Source organism: Squalius cephalus (assembly GCF_949319135.1).
Source record: "Squalius cephalus genome assembly, chromosome: 4".
Taxonomy (NCBI): domain Eukaryota; kingdom Metazoa; phylum Chordata; class Actinopteri; order Cypriniformes; family Leuciscidae; genus Squalius; species Squalius cephalus.
This window is the reverse complement of record NC_137125.1, coordinates 512540-538676: the sequence shown is the minus strand read 5'-3', so window position 1 is coordinate 538676 and position 26137 is coordinate 512540. Positions and strand designations below refer to the sequence as shown.

The 26137-nt window shown below is 39.7% G+C and overlaps 1 long non-coding RNA gene across 1 annotated transcript; it reads right to left on the bottom strand.

The window, feature by feature from the left end:
• Positions 1-21604: 21604 nt before the first annotated feature.
• On the bottom strand, positions 21605-23859 carry LOC307157578. Its single transcript, XR_013821041.1, has 3 exons — positions 23805-23859; positions 23001-23035; positions 21605-21676 (listed from the first exon to the last, which is right to left on the bottom strand). It is a non-coding gene; the product is annotated as an uncharacterized lncRNA (long non-coding RNA).
• Positions 23860-26137: the final 2278 nt, after the last annotated feature.

Genomic DNA, 26137 nt, shown 5'->3' with positions numbered 1-26137 from the left:
CAACAAACCAGAACACCCTAGCAAGCATCTAGCAACAGCATAGCAACAGCATAGCAACCAACCAGAACACCCTAGCAACCACCTAGCAACAGCATAGCAACAGCAACAGCATAGCAACAAACCAGAACACCCTAGCAAGCATCTAGCAACAGCATAGCAACAGCATAGCAACCAACCAGAACACCCTAGCAACCACCTAGCAACAGCATAGCAACAGCATAGCAACCAACCAGAACACCCTAGCAACCACCTAGCAACCACCTAGCAACAGCATAGCAACAGCAACAGCATAGCAACAAACCAGAACACCCTAGCAAGCATCTAGCAACAGCATAGCAACAGCATAGCAACCAACCAGAACATCCTAGCAACCACCTAGCAACAGCATAGCAACAGCAACAGCATAGCAACCAACCAGAACACCATACCAACCACCAAGCAACAGCATAGCAACAGCATAGCAACCAACCAGAACACCCTAGCAACCACCTAGCAACAGCAACAGCATAGCAACCAACCAGAACAACCACCTAGCAACAGCATAGCAACAGCATAGCAACCAACCAGAACACCCTAGCAACCACCTAGCAACCACCTAGCAACAGCATAGCAACAGCAACAGCATAGCAACCAACCAGAACAACCACCTAGCAACAGCATAGCAACAGCAACAGCATATCAACCAACCAGAACACCCTAGCAACCACCTAGCAACAGCATAGCAACCAACCAGAACACCCTAGCAAGCACCTAGCAACAGCATAGCAACAGCAACAGCATAGCAACAAACCAGAACACCCTAGCACCCACCTAGCAACAGCATAGCAACAGCATAGCAACCAACCAGAACACCCTAGCAAGCACATAGCAAACAACCAAAACACCATAGCAACAGCATAGCAACAGCAACAGCATAGCAACCACCAAGCAACAGCATAGCAACAGCATAGCAACAGCAACAGCATAGCAACCAACCAGAACACCCTAGCAAGCACCTAGCAACAGCATAGCAACAGCAACAGCATAGCAACAAACCAGAACACCCTAGCACCCACCTAGCAACAGCATAGCAACAGCAACCGCATAGCAACCAACCAGAACACCATAGCAATTGCATAGCAACAGCATAGCATCCAACCAGAACACCCTAGCAACCACCTAGCAACAGCATAGCAACAGCAACAGCATAGCAACCAACCAGAACACGCTAGCAACCAAATAGCAACAGCATAGCAACAGCAAAAGCATAGCAACACAGCAGCATAGCAACAGCAACAGAATAGCAACCAACCAGAACACCCTAGCAAGCATCTAGCAACAGCATAGCAACAGCATAGCAACCAACCAGAACACCCTAGCAACCACATAGCAACAGCATAGCAACAGCAACAGCATAGCAACCAACCAGAACACCCTAGCAACCACCTAGCAACAGCATAGCAAAAGCATAGCAACCAACCAGAACACCCTAGCAACCACCTAGCAACCACCTAGCAACAGCATAGCAACCAACCAGAACAACCACCTAGCAACAGCATAGCAACAGCATAGCAACCAACCAGAACACCCTAGCAACCACCTAGCAACCACCTAGCAACAGCATAGCAACAGCAACAGCATAGCAAAAAAACAGAACAACCACCTAGCAAAAGCATAGCAACAGCAACAGCATAGCAACCAACCAGAACACCCTAGCAACCACCTAGCAACAGCATAGCAACAGCAACCGCATAGCAACTAACCAGAACACCATAGCAATTGCATAGCAACAGCATAGCATCCAACCAGAACACCCTAGCAACCACCTAGCAACAGCATAGCAACAGCAACAGCATAGCAACCAACCAGAACACGCTAGCAACCAAATAGCAACAGCATAGCAACAGCAAAAGCATAGCAACACAGCAGCATAGCAACAGCAACAGAATAGCAACCAACCAGAACACCCTAGCAAGCATCTAGCAACAGCATAGCAACCAACCAGAACACCCTAGCAACCACCTAGAAACAGCATAGCAACAGCAACAGCATAGCAACCAACCAGAACACCACACCAACCACCAAGCAACAGCATAGCAACAGCATAGCAACCAACCAGAACACGCTAGCAACCAAATAGCAACAGCATAGCAACAGCAAAAGCATAGCAACCAACCAGAACACCCTAGCAACCACCTAGCAACAGCATAGCAACAGCAACCGCATAGCAACCAACCAGAACACCATAGCAATTGCATAGCAACAGCATAGCATCCAACCAGAACACCCTAGCAACCACCTAGCAACAGCATAGCAACAGCAACAGCATAGCAACCAACCAGAACACGCTAGCAACCAAATAGCAACAGCATAGCAACAGCAAAAGCATAGCAACACAGCAGCATAGCAACAGCAACAGAATAGCAACCAACCAGAACACCCTAGCAACCACCTAGCAACAGCATAGCAACAGCAACAGCATAGCAACCAACCAGAACACCACACCAACCACCAAGCAACAGCATAGCAACAGCATAGCAACCAACCAGAACACCCTAGCAACCACCTAGCAACCACCTAGCAACAGCATAGCAACCAACCAGAACAACCACCTAGCAACAGCATAGCAACAGCATAGCAACCAACCAGAACACCCTAGCAACCACCTAGCAACCACCTAGCAACAGCATAGCAACAGCAACAGCATAGCAAAAAAACAGAACAACCACCTAGCAACAGCATAGCAACAGCAACAGCATAGCAACCAACCAGAACACCCTAGCAACCACCTAGCAACAGCATAGCAACAGCAACAGCATAGCAACCAACCAGAACACCCTAGCAACCACCTAGCAACAGCATAGCAATCAACCAGAACACCCTAGCAAGCACCTAGCAACAGCAACCGCATAGCAACCAACCAGAACACCATAGCAATTGCATAGCAACTGCATAGCATCCAACCAGAACACCCTAGCAACCACCTAGCAACAGCATAGCAACAGCAACAGCATAGCAACCAACCAGAACACGCTAGCAACCAAATAGCAACAGCATAGCAACAGCAAAAGCATAGCAACACAGCAGCATAGCAACAGCAACAGAATAGCAACCAACCAGAACACCCTAGCAAGCATCTAGCAACAGCATAGCAACAGCATAGCAACCAACCAGAACACCCTAGCAACCACCTAGCAACAGCATAGCAACAGCAACAGCATAGCAACCAACCAGAACACCACACCAACCACCAAGCAACAGCATAGCAACAGCATAGCAACCAACCAGAACACGCTAGCAACCAAATAGCAACAGCATAGCAACAGCAAAAGCATAGCAACACAGCAGCATAGCAACAGCAACAGAATAGCAACCAACCAGAACACCCTAGCAACCACCTAGCAACCACCTAGCAACAGCATAGCAACCAACCAGAACAACCACCTAGCAACAGCATAGCAACAGCATAGCAACCAACCAGAACACCTTAGCAACCACCTAGCAACCACCTAGCAACAGCATAGCAACAGCAACAGCATAGCAAAAAACCAGAACAACCACCTAGCAACAGCATAGCAACAGCAACAGCATAGCAACCAACCAGAACACCCTAGCAACCACCTAGCAACAGCATAGCAACAGCAACAGCATAGCAACCAACCAGAACACCCTAGCAACCACCTTGCAAAAGCATAGCAACCAACCAGAACACCCTAGCAAGCACCTAGCAACAGCATAGCAACAGCAACAGCATAGCAACAAACCAGAACACCCTAGCACCCACCTAGCAACAGCATAGCAACAGCATAGCAACCAACCAGAACACCCTAGCAAGCACATAGCAACCACCTAGCAACAGCATAGCAACAGCAACCGCATAGCAACCAACCAGAACACCATAGCAATTGCATAGCAACAGCATAGCATCCAACCAGAACACCCTAGCAACCACCTAGCAACCACCTAGCAACAGCATAGCAACCAACCAGAACAACCACCTAGCAACAGCATAGCAACAGCATAGCAACCAACCAGAACACCCTAGCAACCACCTAGCAACCACCTAGCAACAGCATAGCAACAGCAACAGCATAGCAAAAAAACAGAACAACCACCTAGCAACAGCATAGCAACAGCAACAGCATAGCAACCAACCAGAACACCCTAGCAACCACCTAGCAACAGCATAGCAACAGCAACAGCATAGCAACCAACCAGAACACCCTAGCAACCACCTAGCAACAGCATAGCAACCAACCAGAACACCCTAGCAAGCACCTAGCAACAGCATAGCAACAGCAACAGCATAGCAACAAACCAGAACACCCTAGCACCCACCTAGCAACAGCATAGCAACAGCATAGCAACCAACCAGAACACCCTAGCAAGCACATAGCAACCAACTAGCAACAGCATAGCAACCAACCAGAACACCCTAGCAAGCACCTAGCAACAGCATAGCAACAGCAACAGCATAGCAACAAACCAGAACACCCTAGCACCCACCTAGCAACAGCATAGCAACAGCATAGCATCCAACCAGAACACCCTAGCAACCACCTAGCAACAGCATAGCAACAGCAACAGCATAGCAACCAACCAGAACACGCTAGCAACCAAATAGCAACAGCATAGCAACAGCAAAAGCATAGCAACACAGCAGCATAGCAACAGCAACAGAATAGCAACCAACCAGAACACCCTAGCAAGCATCTAGCAACAGCATAGCAACAGCATAGCAACCAACCAGAACACCCTAGCAACCACCTAGCAACCACCTAGCAACAGCATAGCAACAGCATAGCAACCAACCAGAACACCCTAGCAACCACCTAGCAACCACCTAGCAACAGCATAGCAACAGCAACAGCATAGCAAAAAACCAGAACAACCACCTAGCAACAGCATAGCAACAGCAACAGCATAGCAACCAACCAGAACACCCTAGCAACCACCTAGCAACAGCATAGCAACAGTAACAGCATAGCAACCAACCAGAACACCCTAGCAACAGCATAGCAACCAACCAGAACACCCTAGCAAGCACCTAGCAACAGCATAGCAACAGCAACAGCATAGCAACAAACCAGAACACCCTAGCACCCACCTAGCAACAGCATAGCAACAGCATAGCAACCAACCAGAACACCCTAGCAAGCACATAGCAACCACCTAGCAACAGCATAGCAACAGAAACAGCATAGCAACCAACCAGAACACCCTAGCAAGCACCTAGCAACAGCATAGCAACAGCAACAGCATAGCAACAAACCAGAACACCCTAGCAAGCACATAGCAACCACCTAGCAACAGCATAGCAACAGCAACAGAATAGCAACCAACCAGAACACCCTAGCAAGCACCTAGCAACAGCATAGCAACAGCAACAGCATAGCAACAAACCAGAACACCCTAGCAAGCACCTAGCAACAGCATAGCAACAGCAACAGCATAGCAACAAACCAGAACACCCTAGCACCCACCTAGCAACACCATAGCAACTGTTGCTTGCTAGGGTGTTCTGGTTGGTTGCTATTCTGTTGCTGTTGCTATGCTGTTGCTAGGTGGTTGCTAGGTGCTTGCTAGGGTGTTCTGGTTGGTTGCTATTCTGTTGCTGTTGCTATGCTGTTGCTAGGTGGTTGCTATGTGCTTGCTAGGGTGTTCTGGTTGGTTGCTATGCTGTTGCTATGCTGTTGCTAGGTGGGTGCTAGGGTGTTCTGGTTTGTTGCTCGGCTGTTGCTGTTGCTATGCTGTTGCTAGGTGCTTGCTAGGGTGTTCTGGTTGGTTGCTATGCTGTTGCTAGGTGCTTGCTAGGGTGTTCTGGTTGGTTGCTATTCTGTTGCTGTTGCTATGCTGTTGCTAGGTGCTTGCTAGGGTGTTCTGGTTGGTTGCTATTCTGTTGCTGTTGCTATGCTGTTGCTAGGTGGTTGCTATGTGCTTGCTAGGGTGTTCTGGTTGGTTGCTATGCTGTTGCTATGCTGTTGCTAGGTGGGTGCTAGGGTGTTCTGGTTTGTTGCTATGCTGTTGCTGTTGCTATGCTATGCAACCACCTAGCAACAGCATAGCAACAGCAACAACATAGCAACAAACCAGAACACGCTAGCAACCCCCTAGCAACAGCAACAGCATAGCAACCAACCAGAACACGGCTTAAAATACACTTATTCTATTCTGTGTGTGGATGGAGCTTAAACAGCGTCAATTTGATAAATATTAGAACCTCAGTGTGTCATAAAAATGGGGGGAACAGAATCCGACGGCAAAAAAAAAAAACAGCTGTCGGAATCCGTTCCCCCACTCCCATTATGAGAGGTGTCGATGTAATGGCTTAAAAAATGCTGATTTTATTTTTGTGTGTGGATGGAGCTTAACTTGCATCAGTTTTTATATTTTGTTTTGCCTTTTATTATGATAGGACAGTATAGCATCAAAAAAGTTTGACGAACCGGGACTTGAACTCGGGTCGCCCAAAGCTAAAAAAAAAGACATTGTCAGGGAACTGACCACTAGGCTATTGGGGAGAGTAATTTTCCATAATTTGATAAATCTTAGAACCTTATTGTGTAATAAACACAGGGGGAACAGAATCCGACGGCAAATAGTTCAGCTGTCGAAATCCGTTCCCCCACCCCAATGATGAGAGATGTTGATGTATCGGCTTAAAATACGCAGCCTTGACACAGATGCATTCCTGATGTCTCTCCGCAGATTCATAGCTCGAAGAGGGAAACCATTCGAGCTCCTTTCCGACAACGGTACCAATTTCGTTGGAGGAAACAAAGAAATGAGATCAGCCTACGAAGCTATGGTGCCTCAAATACGGGAACAACTTGCAGAACAACAGATTTCATTCAGATTTAATCCCCCGAGTGCCCCTCATTTTGGGGGAGCTTGGGAACGGGAAGTTAAGTCAGTAAAGCAAGCCCTCAAAGTAGTACTGAATGATCAAACAGTGACTGAAACTGTACTGCGCACCGTGCTTATTGAGGTAGAGGGTATCCTAAATGCCAAGCCTTTGGGATATGTGTCTTCAGATGTGTCGGATCCAGACCCAGTTACGCCTAGCATCCTCCTAATGGGCCGTCACGATTCTTCACTCCCACAAGTGTTCTATGATTCAAGCAATCTTTTGGGAACCAGAAGATGGAAACATAGTCAAGTACTTGCCGACCATTTCTGGTCTAGATTCATCCATTACTATCTACCAAATCTGCAAGAAAGACAAAAGTGGCGTAAAGATGGAGGCGCAATTGGTCTAGACCAGGTGGTACTAATAGTGGACCCACAACTTCCACGAGCATGTTGGCCAGTAGGGAAAGTGACTAATACTTTTCCTGGACTTGATGGCCGTATCAGAACAGTTGAAGTTAAGGTACACAATCGCACATACGTGAGACCTGTATCCCGTATAGTCCCACTCCCTAAACTCTCTGATGAAGACTCTATTGAGCCTACCAATTAGTTAGGGTTCCTCACTGTTTCAAATGTCCTTACACACATTTGGGGGCGGCTATGTGAGAAAGCCATAACCACGCCCCCTGAGTCGTTGGTGTTGTGCAGGGCTCGGCCAGGTGTGGACACGCAAAATCGTCAGCTGAGCTGCAAATCAGGCCGGCTGGTCTGTTGTCCAACAATGTATATGTTATTCTCAGTGCGTAGATGATTACGGGTGAGTTTTCGTTTATATTTTGCCCTTGTTATTGGTATAGTTGTTCTGGGTGTCGAGATTTGCACGTGGGTGAGCGCATTTTTAAACTGCGTCACAAAGTGAAACAAACCGTCGTCATAGACTTTGAGCATGAAAAAGATTGTAGTTATATTTGATTACAAGATATTATATTCACATCTTATTCACAGATCACCCGGATTGTTTGAATATGTTGAATTTGATGACATTGTATATTGCTGTTGTAATATTAAGCATACGCATTGATCGTGCAATCTGCGTGTCATTGTTTACGTTATTATTTTATTAATATAATCAGCACGCAGTTAACCCATGTATGTTAATTTATATATTACTTTACTGAATCTTTGTATCCTTTACTTATAACTGTTTTCTTTGTGTTTATTCTGTTTATTATAGACCACACATACGTGAATCAACGTATACATTCCCTTTAAATAAATAAGTTGAACCGGATTCCCTCTAGTGTTTCTCTTACCGGAAACACACACACCACCATCTTGACTGCATTAATTCTGAACCCCTGAGTGTCCCATACGCTCGTATATACACTTTACATGTTTAAAATACAGTTTTGAATATCATGTAGCTGTATAAATAATTCTAAAGCTGTTTCAAATATTTCTTTCTTTTTCAGAGAGGCAATTTGTGTTTGCCTCAGAAGATGACCTATATAGTCTTAGTGAAGACACTAACTGTCCTTACTGCAGGACTGCAGTCAGACTGACAGAGACACATCTGTCACAGCGGCATTTTAGAAATGCAATATTTTACAGAGAAGCAAAAACTGGTAATTTACTCTAATAATTGATCATTGGATCTTCCTATTAGATGTTTCTCACTGTTTTTATGTACTTTATTATAGTGAAGTTGACTATACCCTGCTACTGCACTGATGGAGTGCAAGGCCGGAGTCACTGGCATTGTCCAAAGTGTACAAATACTTTAGGGAGAGCAGAGGATTTCAAAGCTCATCTGAAAAAACATGGTTTGTGTTATTTTTTACTTTGACCTAGCACAGTTTACTGTATAATTTTGTATGTGCAGCTGTATTCATTATACAAAAATATTAATAAATCATAATCGCATAGAACTGGCACTAACAAAAAACATTTTCCCTGGATTCATAGGTTTTGAAGTGACAGAAAAATCTTCAGGTTTGACTATTTCTCTGTAACATCAGTTCAGTTGCTTGTTTTAGCAATCCATTTTAGAATGCTACATCTTTTTTTGTTCTTTATTCCTTAGTGGCCCAACAACCCACCCATGAGCAAAAAGATTCTTTTTCCGAGGACAGACTTTCAGAGAAGCAAACAAATACTCAAATGCAACAAGAACCCCATGTAGTTTTGCAGACAGAATCAAAAAAGATTCGTTTCAAATGTCTTAAATGCGGAGCTGACTTTTCCAACACATCTAATCTGAAAAGGCATGAGAAAATGCAACATGGCTTGGAGCAACCTATGCTTTGCATAGATAAAAAAAAACGCGTTATACGTCACACCAAAGGAACTACATGGGCCAAGAGTGCCAGTCCATGTCAAAAAATCGCTTCTCCTCGGACACATTTATTGTGAGTCTGACATTTGCAGAGACATGGCAAAGATAGCAGCCCAGAGTGGAGACCCAGGAACTGAATGCCACCACCTTCGAAGAACTATCTCTGCACAACGCTACATTCCTCCACGACCATTAAACTCTGTATCTTTGGAGCAAATGTTAGACAAAGGACTAATTTCAAAGTCAAGAGCCCAGGAATGTAAGGACTTACATTTGAAGGCCAGTGAAGAGGAGGTTGATTGTGTCTTCCCTATTTTTTGGGGGGAATATGGCCTATCACAGACTTACATTTACTTTTCAGTATTTACCAACCTCAAGGACAACTGGTGTCAGCTTGGGCGAACCATTGTGACATTTGACACAGTGTCTGGAAGATGGCACTGTCAATGTGGGGGCAGTAAACACAGACTGAGTTGTGTCCACAGATACATATGCATGTGGTGGTTATTCCAGGAGCGTCCTTTATTACTGAGAGATCTTTCAAATGCAAATCCTGAAGAAATTGAAGATCTTGAGGAGAAAGAACTAGAGGGAGATGATGAATCACAACCATCAACTGAGACAGCATCAGCAGTGATTAAAATGACAGACTACTTTTTTAGGTGCAAGCGAATTCCGGAAAATCTCCCACAAGACTTAATTTGAAAGGAAATGACAATACCTGAAAGCTTTGTGCCTAAAGAGACACAATGCCCTTACTGCCCCGGACCATGCTACCCTGACCTCAGTGAAGCAATCCTGAAGACAAAGCACGCTACCATTTATGCTTTATTTTCTGTGCACAGAGGTATTTGTCACACTTTGTGAGTTGCAGTGGAAACATATTTTTGTTGTATATAATTATATATATATATTTATTTATATATATTTTTTGCTCAGGTATTGCTGTGTACATAAAGGAATGCCCTGTTTGTGGAACCCCAGTCAGATTCCAAGAATATGATTCTGGATTTCACAATTTCAGTAACAAAGTGTTCCTCACAATCCTTTTGTGCTCACTTTTGACAACAGGTCTTTCTGTAAGTCTAAAAAAATTAGTGAATTTTAGGATACAGGATTTAATATTTACCTGAACATTATCTTACATATTGGCTTAACTACAATGTAAATTTGTCTTTACCTGCAACAGAACCACATTGCTATTGGACGTTTTTTTGCGTACATTGGGGGAACACAGTAAAGTGTACATTCCACACAACACAATAAGAAAAGCGTTTTACCACTTCTCTGCTTTGAGGAGTTACACCTACAATTACCTCTGTTACCGCTGTGGCCACCATCCTCCTATTTTGATTGCTGACACCAACTGGAAAGTGGCCTTTGACTTACCAGGTACCTGTTCATGAAAAAGCTGCTTTACCCTCAAAATTTGGTAACAACAATTTCCACTGTCTTCTCTTAAAATACTTTCTCTTTCTGTGTAGTGCATCTCATGAGACGACCAGACCTGACAAACACCACTTCACAGGACACACAGGTGAATGTCTCAGCTAGATGGGAAAACCTTGAGAAGGAGATAATTGCAACAGGACTTTGTGATGGTAAGCTGTGTAATATACTTCTACTTCTTAAACATTATGCCAACTTACTTTAAATTTGATTTACAATTCCATCCTTCCTTCCCTCCATCCCATTCGTCCTTCCTTCCTCCCTACTCACTCACTCAATCAGTCACCCACTTACCCACTCACTCCCTCCCTTTCTCCCTCCCTCAGGGTCATCTCAAAACCCATTTTCTAGCTCCCTGACATATTCTGCCTTTACACCATGGATTGGACAATACTCCAGAATATCTGATGTCATACCAAAGACGGAGATTTTGAAAGGCCTCTCCCAGAAAGACAGATTGTGGACAAAGAGGACAGATGAGGAATTTGATGAGGACAGGATTTTGCAAGTATTAGAGCTCAAAGGGGTAATACAATTCGATTATTGCTGATGCTGATTCTATTATAAAACTATGAAATATTTTATTTATAGGTTTAATGTATCACTTTCAGCAGAAATAACACTTTGGAATCAATTTGTCTTTTTTTACCATATGCATGTTTTTCCCCATCATTATTAGCCTCGAAGAGAAGATCTTACAATGGCATGCAGTGCTCTAGGCATTTTAGCAAGTGGCTCACAGTCTGACCTCATTAATAGGCTTGAGGAACTTCTTTTGTACAAGGATATATATCCAAAAATGTTTGTGAAGCTTCACAAAACAGGAGGTAAGATAAAATATAGCCAATTAAAAGCATGGTACAGAATGAACAAGAATTTTATTTAATACATCTGGACATTTTTTTCACCACAGGAGGGGTACTGCATCTTGGGTGCACCCATGGTGTTGTCTACTATCATTCACCCCTGTGGTGGCAGGAATCTGCTCGAGACCATGGAGATGGTCTCCTGAGTTTCAAATGTCCACCCACGGTCTTCATCTCTGATGTAGCAGGACGTGTTGCCAGACATGTCAATGATAGGACTCAACAACGCTTTTTCCAACCACATGATGGCAGGCTATGTGCTCCAACAGCAGAAAACATTTCTGCTGCGTTGGAAAAAAAACTTACAGTGCAGAAGGAATGGGTGAAAACCCTTCAAAGCTCTTTGGGGCCAAAAATCCATGAAGATCAAACAACTGACAGATTCACCTGCCCTCACCCTCTGACTGGAACTAGTGAACGGTAGGCTACTCCCTCTATGACCGTTTTCATGAGAAAAACCAAAAAAGGCCTGAGGAGAAACTGAGGAGCATAAAACTGTTGCCAGATCTTGCCTGCATTGTTAATTCATCTTCAGCAGAGCAAATAAACAAAGAGCTGTCAACCAGCAAGTATTTCCTCTGCCAATTGAAGGACATTCATTACATGTTCGCCTTGCGGCTGTCTTTCCATTTGCACAACCAGAGGATCAACAATAACTTCTTGCAGGACATTCAAAAAATGTCCCAAAAAGATGTGCACTTAGGGCGACATGGACACCTATTAATAGGTGTGGATGAGGAAACAGACAAAGGTAATATAGTTCATGAAATTAAAGTTCATGTAGTACTACAAATGTTATTAACATACAGTTTTCATTTTATCTCAATACTATGCCATATCATTGTAGAGATGTACCAAAGAACATCTGCAAAGTCATTAACTGACCCACAAGCTGAAGCAGACAAAGTTGAGGAAGATATGGGGAGTTTCACTGTGTCATTGTTTCCTATAAGTGAACAAAATAAGGTACAGACTGTATTTTTTTCTGTTTAACTAAAAAAAAAAAAAAAAAAAAAAAAAAATATATATATATATATATATATATATATATATATATATATATATATATATATATAGTAGCCTAACAAAAACTACACCTGTAGTATTTTCTGTTTAATTTACATGCAATTAATAGGTTCTGTTTTTGAACTACAGGACAAGCTGAAACAACTTTACATTGCCTGGAGGAGAGAGAGACAAATAATTCACAAATTTTCAGCATATGCAACACTGTATATTGCGGACTTGAGAAGTGTTTGCCCCTCTTCTCTATTAGAGGAAGACCCAAACAAGAACATGCCTTGGTTACATGATAATGTAAGTGTGCTTACAATGTTCTTATGTTTGCTTTACAATGATTTATTAGGAACTCAGTACATGAATCTGCACACAGTTCATATAATATAACTAAATTCACAATGCACTTATCACATTTTGTTATATTAAAGTCTGTGTCATTTATTTAAAGGCAGTGAACTGTCGTCTTGCTCAAATTGCAGCAGAAACTCAGAATGTAAGTAACTGACTATTCAATGGTCTTTGCAGATATGCAATTCTCTCATTTGATTTGTCATATTGCTCTGTGAATGTTAAAAACATAGTATAATTAATTTCAAATTCATTTTATGCACAGGTTGTTGCCTTATACACAGATGTGTACATTTTGTGGTACAGAGAGTGGACAAAAAACAAAGCAATTTCAAGGTCACATGTGCAAGATCTTCAGGTATACTTGAGTAATTGTATAACAATAGATGGTTTTTTCACATAATATACATATACAGTATATGTATATGTTTATGTGTGTGTGTGTGTTTGATTTCCACTGTAGAATGCTCTAAAAATCCTGCTCCAAAGAATCGTTGGTGGTGACAGTCCAGAACTGGGAAACCACTTTATACTCTGGGTAAGGTTGGCAAGAAACTGAATTATGCTGTAACATTGAATTGATATGCTGACTGTATCTTTTCATATGATTTTTTCACAGGTTTTCGATGTCTCTGGAAAACAAGTGCGTATTTATGATTCAATGATGATCTACAATTCCATTGAAAGAAATGACATGGAGACATGGAGAGGTAATTCATTTCTCATCTTTACAAGTGTAGTATAAAAACATGACAGAGTTTAAAACATTATATTAATAATATATAGAAGATGTGAAAGATGCATGACATGACAGCTATGTTTTGATTTAAAATCTTTTTAGAGAGGCTTTCCAAAAACATGGGTCACTGGATGGCTGGACTGTTTGCAGACCCGAACAATGGATGCAGAGAGATGGTGTGAACTGTGGGGTATTTGTTTGCACTGTAAGGTTTCTCACTTCACTATTAAAATGTTTTAAAATGTGTTATTTTGGGCTGTGAACCGCTTCAGTGTTTTTTTGTTTTAAAGGCAGCTGAAATGGAAGCTAAAAACCTGAAAATGTGTTCTGAAGTGCTTCAAACTTGTCAGCTAGGACATCTGCGTGTTCACCATGCCACATGCATGTTGAAAGATGTGACAACTGAAGTAAGACAAACAGGAATTAAGAATTTCAATAGAATTGGACCAAGAAAAAAGACAATATTAAAACTCATGTACTACTGTACAGGACTTTCCGACTGCAATTGGAGAAAGAGAGGAAGGTGAAATAGAGACCAACAGCTGCATGGCCCAGGACATAAAAGCATGTGTTTATCAAAACACAGGAAATAAGTAAGTGCACCACATAAATTGCGAGTTTAAGTGTAAAATAATATTGCTGCTTTGAATTTACAATTATGTATATGTTTTTAGAACCCTGCATCCACACATCAAACGGATTGATGTGAAACAGCTTTGAAACAGGGACTTTTGGTTGACACAGTTGTGGAGGATGAAGAAATTGTGGTAATTGTTATGGAAACCTTTAAATAAAATAGCACATAAACATATTTGTATAAAACCTGTAATAATTATATCAGTATTAACATATGTAGCATTGATAATTAGTAACATTGTGCTGTAAAAAAAAATTTTTTTTTTTTAGAAACTGCATCATGACCTCACATCTGGTGCTGTTATATCACACAGAATGTTTTTACATAAACATCCCAATTATGCACCCAAACTGAAAAACCAATGCAACCTACGGATCTCCGTTTTTGATCAAGAACAGGTACAATAATATTTCTTTCGAATAAAAACGTTGTACATTAACTTGGTTGCAACATTGAGTCTTGAGGTGACATCTTAACAAACCACAATTATTTATTCGTATAGATTCATAGTACTGTTACAGATGATCAATATCTTGACATTCACTATAATCTGAAACTATTGGAATGTAATGAAATGATTCTTAGATGCTGACTTTTTTTTACACTAATATGTGAAATATCTCCATTGTTGTTTGTCATAGACTGAGGGAATCATTGACAAGGTGTACAGTGTTTTGGCATTGGAAAAAACTGATTTATCTAGCCCTTCGTATGCTATGGAAGTCATGACACCTGAGGTACAGTGACGGACTGGCCATTGGGCAATGTGGGCAAATGCCACTGCGGCCGCCTCATCTCATCACTTGTTGTGGCCGCATCACAAACAAATAAATAGGCTAAATAAAGCGAGGAAGCGGCCGCCTATATTGGCGCAATGGCTGCAAGCGGCAGCACCACCAGCGGCTCGCTCGCCGCTCATCACAACTTGTGGCGCACAACCATATAAAAAGGCTAAATAAATAAATAAAGCGGAGATGCGGCCGCCTTTTGGCGGATTGGCCGCCCGCAACCGGCAGCACAGCCAGCGGCTCGCTCGGCGCTCATCACAACCATATAAAAAGGCTAAATAAATAAATAAAGCGGAGTGTCTGCAACAATAGGCCGTCGCAAATCAACAGACTAAGTATATGAACTGACAGACAAAATGTAAAAATGTGTAGGCTACCTTGAATGCAATGATAAGCCCCTTTCACACAGAGATTCCGGAAAATACACGGATAAAGTGACCCGGGATTTGACCCGGGTTCGTTTGATTTTGGTTCATTCACACTGCGAGTGATTTTCCGGAATCAGAGAGCGCGTTCACACACAACCCGTGTATGTCCCGGAAAGACACGTGACATCGATGTGACTTGTAATGTCTCAGCAGCGTCTTCAGTTTGCTTATGAGCTGCGATTTCTCTCTCGAGAAACCACGCTTGTGCATTTATTTCTCTGATTCGATCATAAACTTGCGCATTACGTACCGCTTCACAGCTGGCGAACGATCCCGCGCTTCAGCGTCATCACTGCGACACGGCATTATTACGGTTTTTGTTCACACAGCGCGCGTTCCGGGACTGAACACGGCAATGTTACTAGGTCCCCAACCCGGCATCGATGCCGGCATCAATCCCGGGTCGTGTTTGCGTTCACACAGAAGGCGTTCCGGCAATTTGCCGGCAATTTCCCGGGTTCAATGCGCTGTGTGAAAGGGGCTTAAGTCGCTTTGGATAAAAGCGTCTGCCAAATGCATAAATGTAAATGTAAATGTAAATATGAATAAAATAATAATAAATTAAGCGGAGCTGCAGGCGGCCACAAAAAAAAACAAGGAAAAAAGCAAACAAACAAACACCACGGCCTATCTCTGAAAAATAATAGCCCTATGAACTAAATAATAATAATGACTTTTTATTTCTATTTTTCCTGTGAAGGACAAATAGCCTAAATGTATGTAATCTCTCTATTTATAAGGTATTTTGAATGTTTTTAGTCTGTGGAATTTCTCGCGATCATTGACCTGATGAGAATGTAATGTTATGTTTCTTTGTTGGTTGCAGATGACTTGAGAAGACAAATGTGGCCTCTCTGCTAAAATTGCCAGGGCCTCTTTTTGGTGCCAGTCCGCCACTGCTGAGGTATATCATGTTTTGTGAAAAACACAATAATAATTCAAGAGCTAATGATATATTTGAATTATAGTGTGTGAAATTCGACATTCTGCAAATTCTACATTTAATGCATCAATTATAATGTGTGATAAGATTTTAATGAGTGTTTTTTGCCCTTGGTTATAGATAACCATTCTGATTCTCAGAAAGACAGAGAGGTTCCACAGATTCCAAGCGGAAATGGCCTTTGCAGCTGCACCCTGTGTGTGTGTGTGTGTGTGTGTGTGTGTGTGTGTGTGTGTGTGTGGAATAATACTTAATGTGCTACAAGCAATGGCCTAGTTTCTTGTATTTGTATTTCTAAATAGATTTTGTGTCTTTGTTTTTTATTTGTAAATATTTTTTGCTTCTTGGGTTAAATTTGTAAATAGTCTTTGTAAATTTGAAAATATTGATACAGTCTGTGCTGCGTGATTTTACAGTTTAAATTGGCTTTCTTTTATTTAATTATTAAAAAGCTTTATTTTATTGAATTAATAAAAAGCATTGCAGTATGTTCTCCTGTTGTCACAGAAAATGCTCAAAGCAATGACAAAGATGCATGTTATTGGGATTAATTCACGTTTTAATAGGCTACTCTGCATCTACATTATTGCACAACTTTTTACACCGCGGCTGACTGGATTGAGCATCCGGTAAAGCGTCAGTAAACTGCCAGTCTGAATTCTCTAAAATGCCAATCATGCAAAAGAACATAATCACATCAACAGATGCATAATAAACGAGCTAGAGAGGGAGGAACACAAAACAGATAAACTGGCAAAAATCAATGGTTTCTGAAACTTGCAAAAGGCAGACTGCCAGACAATAGCCAGCCACTGGCAGGTCACGTGATACACCAGATCAGACTGGCAGCTGCCAGTCTGCCACTGACGGTCACGTGACCTGCCAGTGGCGGCTCCTGCCAGCCAGCTGAAGATTGAACCCCCAACATCTATCGGCGAGTGGCGTTATTTTAACGCGTGGCGGCGTGTGACGTTATTTTAACGCGTGGCGGCGACGCGGCGTGTGACATTAACTATGGCAAGCCAAAGTATTCATAAACGCCTGGTCGTATGAGGTGTCATATTATGGCGGGTACTCCGTGCCAAAATCGAACGACCGACCGACCGATCGAACGTCTATCCGAACGTCTATCCGAACGTCTTGAACTTTCAAACGGCTGACCCACGTGACGACCTGACGTGACGTCAGCGTCTTCGAATTTGCAGCTTTTTAACCATACAAGTATACAAGCTGATGTTGTAAAGGCTATAAATGGACATGATAGGCCATACATATAAATATTGTACCCCAAAAACAACTTTCCTGAATCCTGTGCTTGTGGGGCTATGTGTTTTACTTTCAAAGAGCAGAAATACTGCCTATAAGCTACAGACATTCAATAGTCTTGACCATATAATCATTTTAACTAGTTTTTATTGTTAATTTTATTGCCCAATGTACAAAGTTCCCACTGTCCATAAAAACACTCAAAAGTCGATTATTTTATTTTTTACTTTTTGATCCAGAAGGTTTTCATATTAGATGTATATATTTGGACTGAATGATCTAATGAATGCTCTGCAGTGTTTATGATATTGAGCTGTGTATGATCTGAAAGCATTGTTTGATTTTGAGCACAGATAAAATGGTTTTGAGTATTTCTTTATTTTGAAAAGCATCAGATGGTCTCTGAATGTAGTTTGAAGATTTGGTTTTGTATTTAAATTTTTGAGAAAGTGGGTGATGGTTCCAAGAAATGTATTTTAGCAATTCAGGAAAACTGTCCTATAGATTAAAAACATGCATTATTTTTTATACATAATATCAAACAAATAAAGTAGGCCCAATAAAAAGTAAATCTAATCAAGCATGATTTTTTGTTTCAAGAACTTATCTCAACACTTACTAAATTATCATAATCTTTTACAAATAATCATCATAAATGTTAAAGTGGAAAGGTTTATTAAAAACATATGTATAATAGTTCTAATATTACATTTAGACAAGATCAGCTGAATATATCTTATTTTGTAATTAAGGTTCTTTGATTTTCATGTCTGCAACTTATAAACAATGAGCCCCAAAAAATGTAGGCCTAATGATCATTTAAATAAAATCATATGTAACACGTTCCTACATGTGCTTACGTGTTGTTAACGCGTTCCCATGGCGACCGGTCGGAAGCGCGAGTAACTGATCGTCTTCCCAACGTGTTGTTTACGTGTGAAGACACGTTGTAACACGTTTTTTTATATATACCTTAGTTTAACTTCTTATCCTTCGATTGTATCCTCTAACTAGTCTACATTTGATTACTGCAATCAATGACTGATTTAGAAAGTGATTTAGAAAGTTATGTATGGTGTAGTATTATTAAAGTTAAATAAAGTTAAATTAAGGCTAAATATTATTGACAAACCTGACATGCTTAAACGGTTATTTTGGAAAAACACGATATTCCACATCATTTTTCTCCATCTCCCATTAAATCGGGAATAGATCTTATTGAATAGAAATACGCTGTAGCGTATTCAAATGCAGCAAAAACTGCAATCAGTATCCCATCTGCTTTACCTAAATATAAAAATAATAGGAAATGAATTATATAGGCTACATAAAATATGCTTACCTTTTATCAGACATATTGGCATTTCAAATACAAAGCCGGCCTATATGTCTACTTTATGATACCCTTAAGAGTGTAATGTAACCCAGACTTAATTTCAGGAGTCTCTCGTCTCAGGGGGACATGAGGGAGGTCTACAGGTTTTCTAATAATACAAAGCTTAATGCTAAATCCTGAAGTATCAACAAAAAAGGTTCTTAATATGACAGTTTTTTCAACTTGTCACATTTGTTAGAAAAGTATTTTTTATTGTTTATGTTATAACATTTTCAGTAACAATAATTAATATTGTAGATCTTTCCCCCTGAAATATCCTGTAATTGGACCACTAGGAGGTGCTCTACAATTCATTCACAGGTGACCCCCAAAACAGAAACCCTTATTTTCAGCATAACATAACACTTATTAACAAATGACAAATATTATTCACCTCACAAAACAATACAAAAACTCTTGTAGCCCAAGAGTCAGCAGAGGCAGCAAAGTAAATTTCAGAATGAAGATGAAATCATGGTAAAAATGAACAAAGTAGCCTAGGCAATAGATTATATTGGATAATCTTAACTGTGTCTTTCTCAATGTGTTATTACCATGAAAAGTCAATGGCCAACTAATGACAACATGGTCCATGGCATTGAAGACTTTGAAATTAAAAACCCTTTATCTTATAACTTTTAACTCTTACTTGTAAAACAATCAGTTTGACAAATAAAAAAATAAAAAAGGAAAAATACAACAACATTAATTAAAAGCATACCACTGTAGCCTATACAGTTACAATAGGTGAGTCTGGTGTTTGAAACATTAGAGTCATGAAATACACCGAAAGTCATGATATAGCCTACAGGTGGCAACTTGGTCAGTTCATCACTTAGCCTACAATAGGCTTATTCAGGGAAGTGCAGGAAATGGTTGAGTATTATTTTAGGTATAACATCTGTAGGCATATTTAGTGCCTATCATGTCCATTTATAGCCTTTACACATCAGCTTGTATACTTGTATGGTTAAAAAGCTGCAAATTCGAAGACGCTGACGTCACGTCAGGTCGTCACGTGGGTCACCCGTTTGAAAGTTCAAGACGTTCGGATAGACGTTCGGATAGACGTTCGATCGGTCGGTCGGTCGTTCGGATGTTTGATTTTGGCACGGAGTACCCGCCATATGATTTGTGCATTTACTTTGCAAACTAAGCAATCATCGTGTCAATCGTCGCGTACCTTGCCGTGACCAATGACGTATGATATCGTGCGTGAGAATGAACGTCTGGATAACGTACGTGTGGATAAACGTGTGGATAAACGTCTGGATTAATTCTTAGGCTATATTCTATTATCTTTACTATTGTACCTTTTTAATTTTGGATATGATCATAACACACACGTTTTCATGTTTTTGTGGGTTGGGCAACAGTGTAGACACTATTAGTAATCAGTATAATAATAATTAGGCTATAATTATATTTACCCAAGATTTAATATAGTAGGACTGCAACAAGTGTTAGCTATATTACTTAAGGCGGCCAGTTAGAAAAAGGTAAATCAATGAATTAAATCTTGCAGTTGGTATTTGACAGATTTTACTGCCTACAGCAATTTTATAAAACTAAACATTTAGTAAACATGTCTAAATGAAATGCCTAGGTTAAAAAAGGTGTTAAAAATGACCCAGAAACTAACCCAGTGATGTGTTAATATCACTGAACTATTGCTATGTTGTTGTGTTAGTACCCAGCAAGCAATTTCGCGTCTAATAGACGTCTAATAGCCGTCTAAACACAGCCCAGACGTCTAGGCTAAATCGAGGCTAATTTTGGGCTGTCAGTGAAAATCTAATAGACGTCTAAACATAGCCCAAGAATAGACAGCTATTGAATGACTACATATATACGTCTAATAGACGTCTAACCATAGCCCAAGAATAGACAATCAGACAGCTATTGAACGACTATATTTATACGTCCAATAGACGTCTAACCATAGCCCAAGAATAGACAGCTATTGAACGACTATATTTATACGTCCAATAGACGTCTAACCATAGCCCAAGAATAGACTAGTCATCAATTAGACCACTATTAAACGACTACATATATACGTCTAATAGACAGGCAATATGGGTCTAGGCTAAAACAAGGCTGATTTTGGGCTGTCAGTGAAAATCTAATAGACGTCTAACCATAGCCCAAGAATAGACTAGTCATCAATTAGACCACTATTAAACGACTACATATATACGTCTAAAAGACAGGCAATATGGGTCTAGGCTAAAACAAGGCTGATTTTGGGCTGTCAGTGAAAATCTAATAGACGTCTAACCATAGCCCAAGAATAGACTAGTCATCAATTACACTACATATACATGTAATAGACAACAAAATGAGGCATAAGGATTCTTTTCACTCAAATATAACAGGTTCTCATAAATGAAAATCCATCCAAACTAATTGAATATAAAGGGATTTATTTTGAACAATTATATAGACAACAATCAAACATAAAAATGAACAAATAAAACATTTGAAAAATATGTAAAACAAATTAAGATATTAAAATTTTTAATTAACAACTGTTTATTTAGATCCATAACCCCCATCCCCTGCCCTCCCTGGAGCTTGTTTGAAATGATTTGAAATAACGTTTTTTATTTCACATTCCGTAGCTGATGGACAGCTGGTCATCACTGCGTCTGCCAAATGAGAAAAAGGAAAGAATTATTGCTCAAGAAAAGCATTGTTGACAGTCATTTAACTAATTACAGTCAATCACTTTTGCTAGGATGCACACTAGAGCTGGCCAATATAGAGTTAACAGAATATAGATTGAGACTATATAATTTATATCAATATAGACAATAATTTATATTAATATTATAAATAAATGAATATCAATAATTTAACATTTTTGCTCGCGTAATGGTGATGCAATACGGGGTGTAACGATACGCGTATTGAACAATTCTGTACAAGGCATATATATATATATATATATATATATATATATATATATATATATACATACATATATATCTGAAATTTTCTTCTCGAATGTTCATTTTTATCAAGCTCATATATGCAAGTTCAGTAATTTCACTTAAATGGCAATGAAAATTACCTATTAATTGTCATTTAAGTGAAATTACTGAACTTACATATATGAGCTTGATAAAAATGAACATTCAAGAAGAAAATTTCAGATGGCACTTAGAGGCTTTTGCATCTGAACTCTTCATATACATATACAGTGATGGGAATAACGGCGTTATAAATAAACGGCGTTATTTTTTTCAATAATGAGTAATCAAACTAATTATTGCTTCCTCCATTAAAAACGGCGTTCTCGTTACTGTCATTAAAAATGTGGCGTTACTATAATTGAGCTCACTGAAGCGTTTTTCAGAGCAGTCTGTGTGAGAAAATGAACAGTATTTATATCGTTTTTACCTCTTGTACACAGCCACGTCCAAGTGATATGAGGGCTCGCGTGCTTCCAGGTGTGTGATGCGTCCGCGTTCTGGCTTAATTCGCGCAAGCGCCGCACTTAGACTAAGCCAGAACGCGCACACACCGAAGCACGCGCGCCCTCAGATCACTTAGACGTGGCTGTGTATAAGAGGTAAAAACAATACAAATACTGTTCGTTTTCTGACACAAACCGCTCGTTTCGTGTCTTAGGCCATCAGTGTGTACTTATGGTGGGGAATTGTTTAATTTGGACTTCTCTGTGCATGCTCTTTCAGGTGGTGACCATATAGACCTGCATTATATGACTGACAGACAAGAACAGTTTGACCTAAAAATATAAAAATTGAAACTACTGAAACAAAGACACCTACATCTTGGATGCCCATAAGGTGAGCTAAAACATATCAAAATTTAATTTCAAAGTGAACTATCACTATAAATCATTCTTTATCACTTACTCATATAACTCTAATAAACATAAAAAGATACTTATAGGCGTAGTTCACTTAAAAAAAAAAAAAAAAAAAAAACATGTAATCATTTACTCACTTTCACTTGGTTCCAAACCTGTATATGTCTTTCTTCTGTTGAACACACACAAAAAAATATATTTTGATGAATGTTGGTAACAAGACATTTAATGGTAGTCATTGACAAGTACTTTGTTGACTGATTGCAGGATAATTTGCAATAAACAGTGTCTAAATCAAATAAAGTGGATTACATCACTCCAGTTCTGAGGTTTTTACACTGGCTATCTGTCTGTCAAAAAATTAATATAAAAAAAAACTACAGTTGGTTATTAAAGTAACATTTTAAGACCAAAGTAAATTTCTAATCTTCTGATGCACTGAACCATCCAGAGCAGACCTCTCAGGACATCTGGGACAGTAGCCAGCTACTTTTATATCTCCAAAGTCAAAACAAAACATGGAGAAGCAGCATTCAGATTTATATCTGAAACAAATTCACTGAAAACTGAATGTATGCTGCATATTTTAATTATTTACAAACAAGACTTTATGTTTTTTTTCTTTTCGTGTTGCACTATGCTGCTGTTAAATTGTATATAAAGTACTTACAAAATTTGCTTTAAATCAACTGTAATTTAAAAACCAAAATATACTGGTATCTTATTAATAATAAAAAAATTGTAATGATAAGTTTCATAGTTTCATGCTTACCACATTCATTTAATTTAGATACATTTGCAATAACACGTGCAGGTAACGTTAACTTTTTGGAGAAAAATAGTACTCTGCAATGTTAATGTTAAAATGTCACGGTTCCTACACATTATAACAACTAACTAATTTAAACAATGAACATATCAAAAATAACACGCATACTTACAAGATCGAAGTATAAATGTTCAGATTTTCACTCAGACCGTTGCTCTCCGACAGCTGCCTCGTGTAAAATAAAATGGCGGAAATGTTTTCGCGAAATTTGGCTAAAGTGATCTAGTCGCGCAATGCCAGTAGTCCCAGTAGACATGTCTCAGTAGTGTTTCGATTGTGCCATCTAGCGGTTGGGAAATGCAATTGCATTTGATTTGATTTTTTATCGTAGATTGTGTATGAATGTTTGACATAAAACATATTAAGCTGTGTGAGCGAAAACATTTAAAAGACTAATATTCTTATACTAGATCGCTGGTCTGAATCTGGGCTATAGCCAAGCCGTACGTAGACCAGATTGCTTTGATTTCGCCAGGTGGGCTAAAGCAGACCGCATATAGCCGTCCAATTCGGAGCTAAATCGTGACTACAGATCGACCATGTCGTGAAATGACATATTGAACCTTGTAGATATCATACCAATGCGAACATGATGGAATATCAACCATTTCATGCACTGCCTGGCAAAAAACTACAATCAGTTTTGACTAAAAGTGGGCTACAATAGCCGGGTCTGAATAGGCCTACGAGCTAAATCGTGGCTACGCACAGCCTATAACATGTAGCCTAAAATAAAGTAAGCCAAACAACTTGTAATCACGGTAGACTTTGCTTACATGATGGAATATCATACATCTCACAAGTTATTTTGGAAAAAAATACATTTATCCAGATTAAATGTTATTTGGGCTAAAAGTGGGTTACGCATAGCCGGGTCTGAATACGAGCTAAATCGTGGCTACGCACAGCCTACACATATAACATGTAAAATAAAGTAAACCAAACAACTTGTAATCACGGTAGACTTTGCTTACATGATGGAATATCATACATCTCACAAGTTATTTTTGAAAAAAATACATTTATCCAGATTAAATGTTATTTGGGCTAAAAGTGGGTTACGCATAGCCGGGTCTGGCTGCTGAATACGAGCTAAATCGTGGCTACGCACAGCCTATAACATGTAGCCTAAAATAAAGTAAGCCAAACAACTTGTAATCACGGTAGACTTTGCTTACATGATGGAATATCATACATCTCACAAGTTATTTTGGAAAAAAATACATTTATCCAGATTAAATGTTATTTGGGCTAAAAGTGGGTTACACATAGCCGGACTATATCGGGTCTATATTTAACCCAGACGTTGAAAAGACGGCTATTGCTTGCTGGGTATAGTTTTGACCAATAAATTTAACACAAATATAAATCGTTGGATTATTTGGCTAAAATTTTGCATTAACCAGTATGTTATTGTTGTTGTTGTTGTTGTTGTTGTTATTATTATTATTATTATTATAGTCGTGTAAATACTTTTCAAGTTCAGTGCACTGACAATATTTACATTCAGTAAGAAGTAGCAAACCATTTTTTTTTTTAAATGTATTGGTTGCAATTGTTTTAATTTACAAACCAAGCAATGAAGACACAAAAAGAAACACGCTGAAGTCAAGTAAATGTAATTACAAACTCTGACAGTACAAAAGCTGACAGTGTTGAGGGAACACCTCTAGGAACAAGCACACACAGGATGAACGCCCAAAATGTAACAAGGCAAAAGAACAGGTCTTTAACTGGGCTTGTTAGTACGGTGACGCATTGCTGCCACATATATATATTTTTTCCACTCAATTATGTCGTAATAACGAGATCTTATGTCGTTTTATCTTTTCTCGTAATAACGAGATCTTATGTCGTTAAAACAACATCTTTTTCTCGTAATAACGAGATGCTATGTCGTTAAAACGACATGTTTTCTTGGCCTTATAAGGACATGTGTAGTCATGTACAAAATATGCCTTTATGCACATAAAATGTATAGCCAATCATTTTTTATCACTTCAACGTTCAAAAATCTGAAGCAATAGCAGCCCCCAATGGACATTCATGTTAAAATATCAAATTCTGCACACACCTTATTAATAAACCATACTATCCTACAGAAAAGCAGATGAGCCCGAATATGAACGCAACGCATTTAATTACACGTTAAGCGTTTTCCTCCCATAGAAACCCTTCATTATAAAGAAAATAAAGGTGTCTCTTAACGTGTCTTTCGAAGCCGGTGCACAGCAAATCCTTTAAATGGTATTCAATGTAAAGGAAAAATGAAAAACATAAGTAGGCAATAAAATAAACAAATTATTGTGGCATTTATTAGCCCTCAAACAATATTTATTTTAAAGCCTAAACGAATTTGTTTAAAGAAAAACACCAGCGTTGGGCGTTTATGTATAGGCTAAGTGTTTCAGCCACCCTTTTCAAACTGGCGCAAGAAAATGCAAC